The sequence below is a fragment of the Bombina bombina genome, chromosome 4 (genome assembly GCF_027579735.1).
Source record: "Bombina bombina isolate aBomBom1 chromosome 4, aBomBom1.pri, whole genome shotgun sequence".
Classification (NCBI taxonomy): domain Eukaryota; kingdom Metazoa; phylum Chordata; class Amphibia; order Anura; family Bombinatoridae; genus Bombina; species Bombina bombina.
The window spans coordinates 182,711,625-182,728,837 of NC_069502.1; positions in this window are offsets into that span (position 1 = coordinate 182,711,625).

Here is a 17,213-nt window from a genome sequence, read left to right on the forward strand (position 1 = left end):
TGCTGCAGTTCCTTATTGGCAGTTGCTAAAATCAGCAAGGGAAGGAGTTACTGAACCCAACTGTTAGCAACATCCCCTTTTCACTGTACAAAATACTTAGTGATATGATTTTGTGAGATGAACATGGGATTAGAAAACATTATCATAAGACTAGTAATGAAAGCTGTGCATTTTAGAATAACCTATTGCCTTGATTTTGTACATAAAGGACAGATTTTTCTATGAACTTAAAGGGACACTGTACCCAAAAATTTAATTTTGTGATTCAGATTGAGCATGAAATTTTAAGCAAATTTCGAATTTACTCCTATTTAGTGATGTCACGAATAGTTCGCCGGTGAATAGTTCCCGGCAAACATAGCATGTTCGTATTCGCCACGGCGGGCGAACATATGCGATGTTCGATCCACCCCCTATTCGTCATCATTGAGTAATACTTTGACCCTGTACCTCAATGTGTCAGAAGACACATTCCAGCCAATCAGCAGCAGACACTCCCTCCCACACCCTCCTACCTCCTGGACAGCATCCATTTTAGATTCATTTGGAAGCTGCATTCTTAGTGAGAGGAGGGACAGTGTAGCTGCTGTTGATTTAATAGGGAAATTGATAGCTAGGCTAGTGTATTCAGTGTCCACTACAGTCCTGAAGGACTCATCTGATCTCTGCTGTAAGGACAGCACCCCAAAAAGATTTTTAGGGCTAGAACATCAGTCTGCTTTTTTTTTTTTTCCTGTGTAATCTAATTGCAGCTGCCTGCCTGCCAGTGTGTGTGTCAGGCTCACAGCGTATACTGTGCCCACTTGCCCAGTGCCACCACTCATATCTGGTGTAACAGTAGTGTAGATTTAAAAAAAACAACACTTTTTTGACTGTGTTAAATAATAGCAGTCAGTTTCCTTCACACGTGTGCGTTTCAGAGCCTGCCTGCCAGGGCACAGTGTCACCCCAGTGCAACTCATATCTGGTGTAAAAGTAGTGTAGATTTAAAAAAAAAAAAACTTTTTTGACTATGTTAAATAATAGCAGTCAGTTTCCTTCACACGTGTGCGTTTCAGTGCCTGCCTGCCAGGGCACAGTGTCACCCCAGTGCAACTCATATCTGGTGTAACAGTAGTGTAGATTTTAAAAAAAACAACACTTTTTTGACTGTGTTAAATAATAGCAGTCAGTTTCCTTCACACGTGTGCGTTTCAGAGCGTGTCACCCCAGTGCAACTCATATCTGGTGTAACAGTATTGTAGATTTAAAAAAAAAAAACACTTTTTTGACTGTGTTAAATAATAGCAGTCATTTTCCTTCACACGTGTGCGTTTCAGTGCCTGTCTGCCAGGGAACAGTGTCACCCCAGTGCAACTCATATCTGGTGTAACAGTAGTGTAGATTTAAAAAAACAAAACACTTTTTTGACTGTGTTAAATAATAGCTGTCAGTTTCCTTCACACGTGTGCGTTTCAGGGCCTGCCTGCCAGGGCACAGTGTCATGCCAGTGCAACTCATATCTGGTGTAACAGTAGTGTAGATTTAAAAAAAAAAAAACACTTTTTTGACTGTGTTAAATAATAGCAGTCAGTTTCCTTCACATGTGTGGGTGTCAGGGCCTGCCTGCCAGGGCACAGTGTCACCCCAGTGCAACTCATATCTGGTGTAACAGTAGTGTAGATTTAAAAAAACAACACTTTTTTGACTGTGTTAAATAATAGCAGTCATTTTCCTTCACACATGTGCGTTTCAGTGCCTGCCTGCCAGGGCACAGTGTCACCCCAGTGCAACTCATATCTGGTGTAACAGTAGTGTAGATTTAAAAAAACAACACTTTTTTGACTGTGTTAAATAATAGCAGTCAGTTTCCTTCACACGTGTGCGTTTCAGGGCCTGCCTGCCAGGGCACAGTGTCACCCCAGTGCAACTCATATCTGGTGTAACAGTAGTGTAGATTTAAAAACAACAACACTTTTTTGACTGTGTTAAATAATAGCAGTCAGTTTCCTTCACACGTGTGCGTTTCAGGGCCTGCCTGCCAGGGCACAGTGTCACCCCAGTGACACTGGGGTGACACTACCTGATCGATACAATATCATACCTGATGTTTTAAAGCACGTTATTGCAAACAATTTAGGAATGTTAGGTGATTTATGCCCTTTATGGCTTAAAACCAGACTCTGTATCAACTATGTAATTTTCCATGGGAGTTTTGCCATGGATCCCCCTCCGGCATGCCACAGTCCTGGTGTTAGTCCCCTTGAAACAACTTTTCCATCACCATTGTGGCCAGAAAGAGTCCCTGTGGGTTTAAAAATTTGCCTGGCCATTGAAGTCAATGGGGGTTCGCCCGGTTTGCCGGTTCACAAACGTTTGGGAAGTTCGCGTTTGCTGTTCACAAACCCAAATTTTTAGGTTCGCGACATCACTACTCCTATTATCAAATTTTCTTCATTATCTTGGTATCTTTATTTGAAATGCAAGAATGTAAGTTTAGATGCCGGCCCATTTTTGGTGAACAACCTGGGTTGTCCTTGCTGATTGGTGGATAAATTCATCCACCAATAAAAAAGTGCTGTCCAGAGTACTGAAACCAAAAAAAAAAAGCTTAGATGCCTTCTTTTTCAAATAACGATAGTAAGAGAACGAAGAAAAAATGATACTAGGAGTAAATTAGAAAGTTGCTTAAAATTGCATGCTCTTTCTGAATTACAAATGAACAAATTTGGGTTCAGTGTCCCTTTAAGTATGTTGATTTTTAAGCAAATTACTCCCACTCAATGTACAGAGTATATATATATATATATATATATATATATATACATGCCATAAACATAGGTGTCTAGGAGGGAGTGGGGCCACATTATTATTTTCCTGGGCCCCTTTTTCCTTAAACAAAAAATACAGTTGTATTTTGCAACTATTTTCTATAATCCAGGCCCAGTTATATTTGTCTTTGTACTAATGCAGTCAAAGTAGATATTTTGTTTATTGCGAGAAGTAAGCTGCACTTAGGCTAAGTGGGCCAACTATCTGCTATCATATTGTGCATATTGCTGAGCACTATCATTGCTAAAGGTGGGCTTCATCTGAATTATGGCTTACCCTCCATTTGTGTCATTTCATCTAAAAGTTATCATTTATTTACATTAGTCATTTTGGATATGAGAAAAAAAAAATTACTGGACAACAAAAGTTCTTTTTTTTCCCATCTGATTTTTGACCCCATAACAACACAAATGTACCCTGTATGTCTTGGGTCCTTAAAGTGAAAGTAAATTCTAGCATTTTAAAAACGCTAGGATTTACTATCAAAACAAATAAAGGGGACTTTCAATCGATCGCCGTTTTTACTTTGAACAGCAGCCCACGGCAAAAAATAAATTTGGCTAAGAGGTGACGTTTTCACCTCTTAGCCAATAGCCGTGCGGTAAATCTGGCTTGGTGCCCATGAAAACGTCACCTCTTAGCCAAACTTTTTTTTTTGCAGTGGGTTCCTGTACAAGGTAAAAATGGCAATCGATTGAATCAAATAAAGGAGCTTTCTACATGAAGTATCTTATACATCATGAATGAAAGTCCCCTTTATTTGTTTCAATAATAAATCCTAGCGTTTGTAAAATGCTAGGATTTACTTTCCCTTTAAGGGGTTTGGAGTCCTGTAATAGAGCAATTCTTGCAGATGGCAACGAGACACGCTATTACTACAGGTATTTGGAAATAGCGCAGTGTCTTTTTGATACCAATGAGCTACAAATTTGAAATGGATGTGCAGCTCCTCTCTCCTGATGCACATACTGACACAGGTAATGTTATGTTCGGGGCATTTTAATTTTCTGCTCCCACCCCATGTAAATTTCTAAGCATACCCACTTACATATTCCTTGGTTTGAAAGACTGTATTGATGAAGATACACTTATATGTATTGTAAATATATGTGTCTACTTAAAGGGACAGTCAACACTAGAATTTTGTTGTTTTAAAAGATAGATAATTCCTTTATTGCCTATTCCCCAGTTTTGCATAACCAACACTGTTTTATTAATATACATTTTACCTCTGTGATTCACTTGTATTTAAGCATCTTCTGACAGCCCCCTGATCACATGACATTTTATTTATTATCTATTGACTTTCATTTTAGCCAATTAGTGCAGTGTCTGCCACAATCCACGGGCGTGATCACAATGTTATCTATAGGGTTTAGATGAACTAGCTCTCCCCTGTTGTGAAAAGCAAATAAAAAGCTTGTGATAAGAGGTGGCCTTCAAGGGCTTAGAAATTATCATATGAGCCTTCCTATGTTTAGCTTTCAACTAAGAATACCAAGAAAACTAGGCAAAATTGGTGATAAAAGTAAATTGGAAAGTTTTTTAAAATTACATTCTCTATTTAAAACATGAAAGTTTTTTTTGGACTTGACTGTCCCTTTAACACACATCTCTTTAGAAGACCCAGTCTGTTTCTCACAGTCTGGGACATAGAGCATGTCCAGCAAGACAATCACACCTACAGCCATCTAAACTAATAACAGAGGCTTTAACATAACATGTCAATGACCAGGATAAAAATGTAGCCTTTAAAGGGACAGTCTAGTCAAAAATAAACTTTCATGATTCCGATAGGGCATGTAATTTTAAACAACTTTCCAATTTACTTGTATATCAATTTTGCTTTGTTCTTTTGGTATTCTAATTTGAAAGCTAAACCTAGGTAGGTCCATATGCTAATTTCTTAGCCCTTGAAGGCCGCCTCTTATCTGAATGCTTTTTGACAGATTTTCACAACTAGAGTTAGTTCATGTGTGCCATATAAATAACATCATTCTCCCGTGGAGTTACCTAGGAGTCAGCACTGATTGGCTAAAATGCAAGTCTGTCAAAAGATTTGAAATAAGGGGGCAGTCTGCTGAGGATTAGATACAAAGTAATCACAGAGGCAAAAAGTGTATTAATATAACAGTGTTGGTTATGCAAAACTGGGGAATGGGTAATAAAGGGACTATCTATCTTTTTAAACAATAACAATTCTGGTATAGACTGTCCCTTTGACAAAGAAAATACTGCTGATCAAGGGTTGATTTTTTCTGAATTTTGACCTTGTTTTCGTGCAATAATAGGGTAACTCACCAATGTATTATATGCTGGTTAATATTGTACTGGGATCTCCATATCAAGATTTTTTTCTTCTTCATTTAAATTATCTTTATTGATACAACCAACCCTTTTCCCACAGGATAACATAATTTTATTTGTAACTATCAGTAAAGATACTTAACAATTTTGATGGAAGCAACCCAGCTCCTGACATAGTAAATGGTACATCTGTAAATAATCTTGTCACATTAAAGGTCTTTGAGTTCAATATTTACTGTGCAATCTTTTAGCATAGGGCAGTTTTCAGTGTAAGAAGACACCTATTCAAGTCAATGAGAGGATGTTTGTCAACTGTTTTCTTTACCCTCAGTACACAAAGATCTTTATCAAAAAGTCAACAAAGGGGAAATGGCAAAAAATATGGATCCTTTCCTGTGGACTGTCAGTATTGCTCATATACATAGGAAAACATGTTATTGTACAAAGAATCACATTAATATATCATACTTCTAATAATTAACAAAGCTTTATACTCAAACTAAATAAAAAATATATAAATTTCACACAATATATATATATAAACACACATTTTCAGAAGTCCTCTTTCAGATGGAAAAAAAATTGTGCAATGTCCAGTTAAAAAAAAATTGTATCTCAAAAAAAAAAGAAAAACCACTCTCTGGCACACACTTCAAATTAAGTGTGTGCCAGAGAGTGGTTTGTGTTTTTTCTTTTTTTTGAGATACTATTTTATATCTACCACTAGGGCACCCCCGGCACTCCATTGTGAAATATTAGTGTATGGGTAATATATGAAGTCTAATTTTGATGAAGAGATTAGTTCTATACTTATCTTTTTGATATATGGGGGGGGAGAAAATGTGCATAAATATTAAAAAGAAATTCAGTAGGCTGTATTGAATCCCATGAACAGATTCTCCAAAACCAATACTGAATTCTTTACCTTTGCATAGTTGTAATATATATGTGAAGTGTGATTAGTTATCATAACTACCTTTCAATGCAGAATTAAATAGCTAAGGAGAATTTTTTTTTATTTATTTGCAAGAATATGGGTTAAAGGGACATGTTTGCCATATATTAATCCCTCTTAAAATGATGCAGCATATCTATAAAAAGTACAAAATATCACATGAACATCTCTGTGTAAAAAGGAAAATATTTGAACTCAACATTTCCTCAGTTTAAAGCGAAAGTCAACACCAAAATTGTTATTGTTTAAAAAGATATATAATGACTTTACTAGTACCCATTCCCCAACTTTGCACCACCAACATTGTTATATTAATATGCTTTAAAACCTTTAAAACTCTAAATTTAAAGTCCCTTTACAGTGGGATGTAGGTACTGATGACATTTTGAGTTAAATATATTCAGCTTTGACAGGGAGATGTTCATTTTCTAGTAAGGTTTTAAAGATATCCTTCATCACTTTCAAGCTATTCAGCTTTTGAGTTACATGTACCTTTAAGTAACATGTACCTTTAAGTAACATGTACCTTTAAAGTGCCATAAAACATGTTGAGATCTTTGCATATCCTAAAAGGGCTAATTATGAAAAATAGTTTGAATATTGCTGGCAAGTATTTTAAAATAATTTTTAAAAATAAGCAAAATTAGTTACATAGGCATGCTGTCTGGAGTAGGTTGATCCACACCCCCATCAGTATTTAGCACCAGAAACACAGGCATTGTGTTTCAACTGAGTTCACAGCAACTTATTTGCTTCTAGACATGCTCCAGCCAACAATGACTGTGCAAGTCTGCATATCTATGGTAGATATAGATACAGCCATAGAAGGAATTGTGTGGGGGGAGCTGTACAATATGGAAACTTAAAATAAAGGGTTAATGGTGAGGCATTGCAGTATAAATTTGAAGGTAAAGTAATTAAAGTACATATTATTATATTTTGTCTCTATCCCAATTTGGTTTATTAAAACTCACACACAAAAGCTACAAGTGATAAGAGGGCATAAGTTTAAAGCCCCTCTAATGCAACACATTTCTCGTCTGTAAAGTCGCTGTTTCCTCAGGCATATCAGGCCTGAGGAAACGGCGAATTTACAGCCGAGAAACGCGTTGCATTAGGGTGGCTTTAAGCTTATGCCCTCTTATCACTTGTAGCTTTTGTTTGTATGTGAGTTTTAATAAACCCCTGTTTTTACATAAAGCCAAGTGTTAGCACCTTACTTCTATCTCTACCGCTCTTTGGGACGGACTGCACTTTGGTACTCCATCTGGGTACTGCATCTGGTCTTCCTGTTGCCTGGGTTAGCTGATACACCCCAAGTTATCAGCCTGCTATCACAAGCACATAAGGGTGCTTCAGCTAAATGTGAGTACCCATTTGGCTTTTTATTCAGTGTGGGATATGTTACATCTCTGATCTACACATGAGGTGCCCCTTTGTCTTTTGTATCCAATGATCCCTTTTACCTGCTGTTGAGAATTAAATTGTTTCCAAATAACTTCTTTACTTTTATTTTGCTATGTGAAATATCAGATTTTAGCAGTAAACGTATTCACCTATCCTGAAAATATGAATATTTTTATATTCTTTAACGAAAAGATATGTAAACAAGAATCAGTAGCAGTCCAGTGATTATCAGATTTTGTACATAGCCAGATAAGACGAGGCATGTGTCTATAGAAAAATAGATAAGATAAAGATGTCTGCATTTTCTGCAAACTCAACCTATTTAAATGGACTATGTTTTTAGTGAGCAAAAAAGCTATTTTATATACAAAAATGAACATAAATTATCATTTTTTTAATGCATTTTATACTCTGCAGCAGGTATAACAAGTCATTTGAAACACTTTAAGGGGGAATCTTACAGTATAATCTCCCTTTAAAGTAACCTTTATGTACTTTTTTTTATTATTGCAACCAATTTGGACTCATTGCTTGAGCCAATATCTTGCTCTTCTCCACAGTTAATTAAATAATAATGTGTTGGGCTTTTTTTCCCCTGTAACTGTGATTTTTCATGTGTACTTCCTAAGAATACATTTTTATTCGCCATCACATGTCTAGTGTTAAAGGGACATTCCAGTCAAAATTTAAATTCACAAATATGAATCACATCTTTGAATAGAAACATATATACATTTATAGGCAAAAATGCTTCTAGTAAAAGTTATCACTGTATTATTGTTAACATTTTTCTCTGCAGGTGCACGTGAGACATAGCTAGAAATTCTCAGAGCACCAGAATTTTAAATACTGCAGCTGGTCAGAGTGTCAGTGGGGCTTGTATCATGTCAGTAATTAATAAATTGAGTCATTGCCAGATGATACAAGCATCACAGGCTCTCTGAGCAAGTGCTTTGTTTATATGCTGGTGCACGGTGCATACTTAAATACACTTTGAACATGTCTATTACAAAAATGCTTCTATTCAAAATTGAAATGCATTCATGTGGATTTCAATTTTGTCTGGAATGTCCCTTTAAAGTGTCTAAAAGGAATGTGTCCCTGCATTAGTTTGGAAGCTCTGTAAAACATAAGGATTCTTACAGATAATGGCGATTTAACAAAATCAAGACTTACCTGCCACATCTTACAGTTTGCATGTATACGTAATCTCTTTCTGTCATTATCAAAGAAAAAATGTCTTCACATTTTACTGAAGAGGGGTTTAAATTATAAAATCAATAAATCCTATGGGACATTAACTACCAGGAAATGCCTGTCCATCTATATATATATATTGGAAATGAGAATGCTGTATATGAGCGCATTACTAGCTCTTACAAGATGGAAATCAAAAGACATAATTCACATTAATATGATTGATCGAGTAAGTCGCTCATTCACATGCTACTTTGGTTTGTGTTACAATAATATGACTTTAAATCAAAGCCTTTTATTGCCATCACTTGAGATGTGACCCAACCAGAAAGTGTGTGATGTAAGATAGAAGATCCAAAATCCAATAAAAAAAAACCTGAGTATTAAACAAGGTATCCCAGAATCTATTAAATCCTCAGGTATTGATGTCATGATTATTTCAATACAGCAATCCGTTTATAAATGCAATTCTTTGATTTTTTTTTTCCAGCTGATTTTAAACCTTTATATCTCTGGATCTACTGCTTGTTTTTTCATCTTGTTTGATTGGTATCTTTTTGCAACAAAAATATAATATTAGTTCATTACATATGCAACCAATAATTATAATTTAAAGGGACAGTCAACCATAGAATTGTTATTGTTTTAAAATATAGATATTCCCTTTATTACCCATTCCCCAGTTTTGCATAACCAACACAGTTATATTAATGTACTGTTTACCTCTGTGATTACCTTGTATCTAGGAACCTTCTTCCAGCCCCCTGATCACATGACTGTGACTGTTTTTTATCTATTGTCTTAAATTTAGCATTGTGTTGTGCTAGATCTTAAATAACCCCCTGTGCCTGAACACAGTGTTATCTATATGGCCCACGTGTACTTTCTGTCTTTGTGTTGAAAAGAGATTTTAAATCCTGTGATAAGAGGCAGCCCTCAAAGGCTTAGAAATTAGCAGATGAGCCTACATATGTTTAGTTTAAACTAAGAATACCAAGAGAAAAAAGCAAATTTGATTATAAAAGTAAATTGGAAAGTTGATTAAAATTAAAAGTCCTATCTGAATAATGAAATTTTAATTTATACTTGACTGTCCCTTTAAGTAATTGTACTTTAACCGCCAAACAATTCATCGACACCATTGATGATCTAATTAACTTGAGTGCAAGTTTCACAAGAAGTAACACTCTGAAGACTAGGAAATTGATGGCTAAATCTACATTTTGCCCAGGGGTGGCTTCTCCACACTGAGATAAGATTATCACTGCTCTGCTTTACTCCTGACACCCTTCTGCCCTGACAGGGGCATCTGTGAGTAATAATGGGTCTTAGATTGGTTAGAGAACCCTTATATATCTTACTTCTTCTTCATCAAATAAATAAAGCAATAAAAAAACACATAATTTCAATGTTTGATCTTGTAGAGACAACATTTTAACTGAGTCTAAGTAGGAGGTGATGCTGGGTAGAGAGAGGCAAGGCTCTAGAAATGTTAGCAGTGTTTTGCCTCTTCCTGTTCGGCAAGGATTTCTATCCCACAAGTGATGGATCATGGACTCTCACCATCCTATGTTAAAAAAAACTATTTAGTTTATGAACATGTGAACTAAGTATTCACAAAATCTTAAGCTTTTATAAAACACCCATACAAACAATGAAGATATGTCACATATAATCAATAAATATGCCAACACTCACAAAATACAATATTTTATTAATAGTGTGACTTTTCCATATATAAAAATTTAAAAATAGAAATCAGTCCTAAAAAGTTTAATAAAGGGCCCCAAACCATTCATTCACTAATCCACCACATACATAAAAAAAAAACATGGTGTCTCAAAGGGGAGCCGTGGTCCTCAGCAAGTGAGAAAGTCAATGGCGCTGTAGAGTCAATTCTTCAAATTCAATTTGATCACCTTGTAAATATTATGACTTAAGATCAAACAACACAGTATCTCTAATATCCAATTTACACACTCTGATGTTGTATATATAGGTTTCTAAAAAATATGAAAAAATGTCACCCTAAAATGGCCAAAAGGAGTTTTTAAAAGGTCCAATGTGTACAATATAAAAAAATTAAAAAATCCTTTAAAAACCTGCCAGAAAAGGTGTTTCTGTTTGATTTAAATAGTAGAATTATCCATATGTGTGGTATAGCAGGAGTTTTCATGGACAGAATGCATTTAAAAAGCATTAAATAAATGTTTTTTTTTAACCATTTTAAATGGATTTATATAATTTATATAGAAAAGTGTAAAGGTTTCTATAAAGTAAAGGGCACCACCGTGTTTAAACTTAAGTTTCTGCTTATCTATATTTCATAAAATGACTATGTTATAATAAAGTTGTGTGAAATCTGTGTTACATAATAACTTTAACAATCCTATTTTCTACACAGCCTTTTTTATTGCCTGTTTTATATCTGTTCCTAATTGTCTTCAACGGGATGTATAGATACGGGGAAAACATCAGTTTAAACATGGTGACATCCATAACTTTATAACAAATAGTGGAATTTAGAAAAACAGCTATTTCCAGAGCTAAATTACAGGAAATTTGGACAGAATAAATAATAAAAGCATACTGCAAATTTTTTTTAACTATACATAATTAAACATTTTATATTACCATCTCATAGGGTTTAACATCCCTAACATCCCTTTAAATAATTTTACTGTATGAGATTAGTTAAGATTGTTATAGCTGAGCTAATAAAAAGCCAAAATAAGAAAATAGTTAGAAGGATATAAAAGTGCAAAAGGAAAATGCTCTATGTCAGAGCATTTCATTATTGCACTATTGTTAATATATAACTGTGTGTCTAACGCCTGCAAATTGATTAAACACATAGATAAAAACAGCTTCAGAGCAGCAATGCACTACTGGGAGCTAGCTGAAAACATCTGATGAGCCTAAGACAAGAGATAAGTGTGCAGCCACCAATAACCACCTAGATCCCAATAGTTCAGGATACACACATATATTCATTTTCAACAAAGAATACCAAGAGATCAAAATAAATTTGAAAAAAGAAGTGAAATTAATATAACATGCTCTTTCTAAATCAAGCAAGTTTAATTTTAACTTTCCTATCCTTTAAAGGGACAGCCTAGGCCAAAAAAAACTTTCATGATTCAGATAGAGCATGTAATTTTAAACAATTTTCCAATTTACTTTTATCACCAATTTTGCTTTGTTCTCTTGGTATTCTTAGTTGAAAGCTTAACCTATGAGGTTCATATGCTAATTTCTTAGACCTTGAAGCCCACCTCTTTCAGATTGCATTTTAACAGTTTTTCACCACTAGAGGGTGTTAGTTCACGTATTTCATATAGATAACACTGTGCTCGTGCACGTGAAGTTATCTGGGAGCAGGTACTGATTGGCTAGACTGCACGTCTGTCAAAAGAACTGAAAAAAGGGGAAGTTTGCAGAGGCTTAGATACAAGATAATCACAGAGGTTAAAAGTATATTATTATAACTGTGTTGGTTATGCAAAACTGGTAAATGGGTAATAAAGGGATTATCTATCTTTTAAAACAATAACAATTCTGGTGTAGACTTTCCCTTTAATAGCTGACCATGAGGGCTAGAAATTAGAAACCCTGTTCTATACATGCTTTGCTTGATCAAATAAACATACCCAATAGTATTTTCATGGGTTTAACCATAGTCTACAATAAAATGCAAATGATGCAAACAAAATAGGTTTAAAACATTTGTTTTGTATGGAGAACTTGTCCAGTGCAGTTCTTAATTGCTGATGTAAGTGATGTGTGTAAATACCTTTAATGCCCCCTTTAATGGATGTATTTTGTCAAATTATCTAAGAAGGGTCATTTGCACATATTACATAGTCTTCCTGGTCCTGGTCTCTGCAGTAGATTGCTAAATGCTATTATTCAGAGTGCTGTTTGCAATTGTGTGGATGAACAAACTATTAAGATTACTAATGCTTTAATAATGAAGCTATAAATTAATTTATGTTTTTACTATTTTATAGTAATCCACTAGAAACATTGGAATGGTAGAATTACTTCTAATGGGGGGGAATTCATTTTACAATTTGAATACCTATATACATTCACCCACCCTGAGGTAAAATACTGTCATTATTTGTAGAAATAGCATATTAAAGGCAATTAAAAGTTTCTGATTTTCATGCTTTAATAATAAAAAACAGAAGTTGTTCTCTCACATTCATTATCATATGATTCATGTCCTTCTCTCTATTCCTTAAAATCTAAATTGTTTCTCTACATATATACAATATTTCCTTAGATATGTTATAAATCATGTAATAGCTATATATTAGTAAGTATTCATGTGTGAACAGAACTCAAGTAGGCAATACAAAACAAAATGCACAAAATGTTCAGATGGGAATTAGTGACAGAACCAGTGGCTTGACAATGGGCACAAATGTGCATCAAGGAAAAAGTAACTTTGGAATTTCAAAGGGACATTGAATGGACAGTGTACTGTATTTTTCTCTCTCATTTGGGGCTAGATTACAAGTAACGCACTAAATATCGATTTTAGTGCTCTGCTTTGTAATACCAGCACTAAATTACACTAAGACTACACTTTCCCCATCTTTTCCTCTTTCTTGTCTATTACCTTTTTCCTCTCTTCTTTAACCCCCCCCCCCATTATCTTTCTGTAATACTGTTTAAGGGACAGTTTATCCAAAAAAATTATTCCATTTAAATTGTTCTCAATTATCCATTACCTGCTGGAGTGTATTAAATTGTTTACAAGTGGCTCCTTAACCCCAATTTTGGCTTTTAAAATAGCTGATTTAGCTTGTGGTATCCCAACCTATACTGAAAATTGTGATGCTGGAGTCTCATCTACTTAGTATCCTACATAAACATAGCCAGCAGAGGAAATGTCACTCCCAGTGGGGTGCAGGATAATTTTCCATTGTTCTATCAATGTATTGAGCTTTAGTTTTCCAGACAAATAAAAGATAAGGAAGCAAGTGTAAAAAAAGGAGAATTAAACAGTGCTTGCTACCTGGGTGGAGAAACCTATCACAATATTGCTTACAAAAAACTGGTGTGATATAAATGTAAGTTATACCACTCAAAATATAACATGAAACAGACTATAAATAATCAAGCACACAATAAAAGTAAGATGAAATAAAATTAAATCAAATTAAATCATACACTTGTGAGATTGATATAAATCTGAATACCAATTGATATAACGGAATAATATAAAACAAATTCTCCCCCTAGACCAAAGATGTCTAAATGTATCAAAATAACCAGGAAACCAGGTGCAGCTGTTTACCAGAGGTGTCCTTCGTGCCGCCCGGAGCAAGGTAGAATCCAAAAATCTGTTAAAAACACAAAGCGCAACCGGATTCAAGTGTAGATAGTAAGGATGGAACACGCCACACTGCTATATTGCACTTACAATGTTAAAAATTATTTATTGCACATCGACACATCCCAACAGTTCTTCAAGCAAAATGCAGGCTAAAACCAATAAAAATAATAAGCATTAAAATGGAAATAAGACCAAAAATGTCCCCGTGAGTCTGTCACGCCTTCAAAGTAGTCTTCCAGCCAATCTCGATATTCAACACTCACAGCGTGCATCATCACGTCCCGCGTATACCTTGGGTAAGACAGCACGGTGGCGGTTGAAATGCGTTGAGGCTAACATTAAGTCTTCTGAGGATCCGTAGAAGTTTTACCTCGCTCCCCCCTTCCTAGCACAGCGATTGAGATTCACACCGCAAGACCAAGGTATACGCGAGACGTGACGATGCACTCTGTGAGCGCTGAATATCGAGATTGGCTGGAAGACTACTTCGAAGGAGTGACTGACTCACGGGGACATTTTTGGTCTTATTTCCATTTTTATGCTTATTATTTTTATTGGTTTTACCCTGCATTTTGCTTGAAGAACTGTTGGGATGTGTTGATGTGCAATAAATATTTTTTAACATTGTAAGTGCAATATAGCAGTGTGGCGTGTTCTATCCTTACTATCTACACTTGAATCCGGTTGCGCTTTGTGTTTTTTACAGATTTAAGGAAGCAAATGTGTGTACACAAAGTGATAACATAGTGAGGTCTGATATTACCTGAAGCTCAACCCATTTTAATAGGCTGTGGTTTAAAAGCACAAACCCAGATACTTCATTTACACAAATAAACCTGAAAATGCAATTTCTCAAATATTTTATACTCTGCAGCTGGTATAACAAGTCATTGAAAATACATTAATATAAAAACAATTTTACAGTGTACTGTCCCTTTAAGCATTTCTTTGTATGACAATATAAAGATAAGTAATAGCTTAGTTCTTTTCTGGGTTCTTGCTATTTAAGGTGCCAAAAATTCTACACTACATTTCTTATTACTTGTTTACAATATCTGAGGAAAAGAAAAATTGCATCCTTCTTTTTTTTTTGTATGTGTGTAATTAATATAATTTAATATGGTTAATAGATAGATATAACTTTTTAAAAAAAAAATTATATTATCTGTGGAGATGAATGATGTATTATTTTAGAATTTAATAAAAATGTAAAATAATAATAATAATAATAATAATAATAATAATAATAATAGTACTACAGTGTGTATGATTATATGATTGTGTACCTAATGTAAGCTATCATAACCTAAAAACCACTATGAGTAGCCATGTAATAGGTTTCAAATGGATTGAACAGGTGAGAATCCCTGTTGTTCCCAAGGGACAGAATGGTGCTCAGGTCCAGAAATGTGATACAAAATTAGCCTGAAAGAAACTAGTTCGATGTTTTAACTTAGAGCAAGCAGAATCAGCAGGTTCAAATGTGAGAGAAAGCAGCTACAATCCTCTGATCACAAGCACATAGATTAGGTAAGACCAAAAATAATAGTAAAAGCTAAAATGCTTAGAAGCCACAACACAAGCTAGGTGGCAAATGCTTTCTGGATTAACCCAATGTAAAGTGTAAGAAATTGCTGCCAAATATGATCTATAGCATCAAAGAGATCAATGCACCAATATGTCAATGTTTTAGAGGGGATAAAAAAGAAAGACAAGGCACTACACTGCGTAACCACTAACAATTACAAGACATACATCACTGGCATTTCCTTTGGGTGTCTAATGTTTCTACTTCTTTTTCTTCGTAAAATGAGGAGGCGGATGCAGCTGTTGATGATCATTATTTTTATTGTATTAAGCATTATATTTATATATAGTATTATTATTATTATTATTATTATTATTACTTTCTGTTTTACTACATAATAAAGCAAAAACATATAATAAGGTAATATACAAGAGTATAGCAATATACATTGCAGGAACAAAAACAAAAAATAAAACATAAATTACACAACTGATACCATAAGAGTCAGGATTCCTTTTCTTGTTAGAACTAACAATGCAGGTGCATTATTGGGGTCACTTACCAGGCTAATGAGAACCAATATCTTCAAACACTTGCAGGAAGAAGTGACAGCAATTGACACTCAGAAGCATCCATGACTGGTAGTGAATGTCTGAGGTTGTAGAACAATATACATTAAATCCCAAATAAATGTCAGAACATCTTTTCTAACCTGTAACAAATGTGCTGATCTTAGTTTAAAAGGATATGAAACACTTCAAGATTGTAATATAAAATGTTCAATTACTTGTAGTAAAACAACTTTACAATAAACCTTTATTATTTATTTTGTCCCCTTCTCCTGTAATTATTCCAGCTAAAAATTTATGGTTTTCCAATTCCGAGAACTGAAAGTGCACACTGCAGAATTCATAAGCCTAACTCTTATAAAATATCTGTACCTAATTGGCCTCAGCCTATTTGGTCAGATAATCAACTGCAAAACAATAATACTTTTTCTAACACAATGACAGTAAATAGGCTTGTCTACTCCAGTATTAAGTTCTGATTGTTTCCTCTAAATAAGATAAGTGGTGTGTGGTGTTTGGCTATTGAAAAATTGCAGCAAAGTGTTAATGCATTAAAAAAGACACACTTGCCTAGAATTTTAATTTATAGCAAGACTAAAGAAAAATATTGTAATTACAAGGTGTTTTATGTCCCCTTAATTCTATTAATGTATATTTACAAAATCCTTTAAAAACATGTCGATTTTTATTAAAACACACTACCTGGAAATTCAAATCAAATGGAAGAATAATTGAAGAAATCTTTTTTTTATAATTTTTAAATGTGATTTTTAAATATTTAAACTTTTTATGTTACTTATACTGAAAGATCTTGACTGTTGTATAGAAAATATATTATATATATAATACAATATGAATCTTTTACCAGTGTGATGTGAGATGAGCAGAGTTTAACAGTAGAATTAAAAGTTTTGGGTTGTTAGGGGTAGTATTTTTGCAGTTGGGAGACAATTCATTGAGGACTGGGTAAGGCATTGGGACTCAGTTAGCGTTAATTCTGGTGAGTGGCCTGGGTCATAGTTTTCCATAATAGCATTTCATTGGGCTAGGACAGCCATGGTTAGGATTAATTGCAATGAGGCTGGGTCTCAA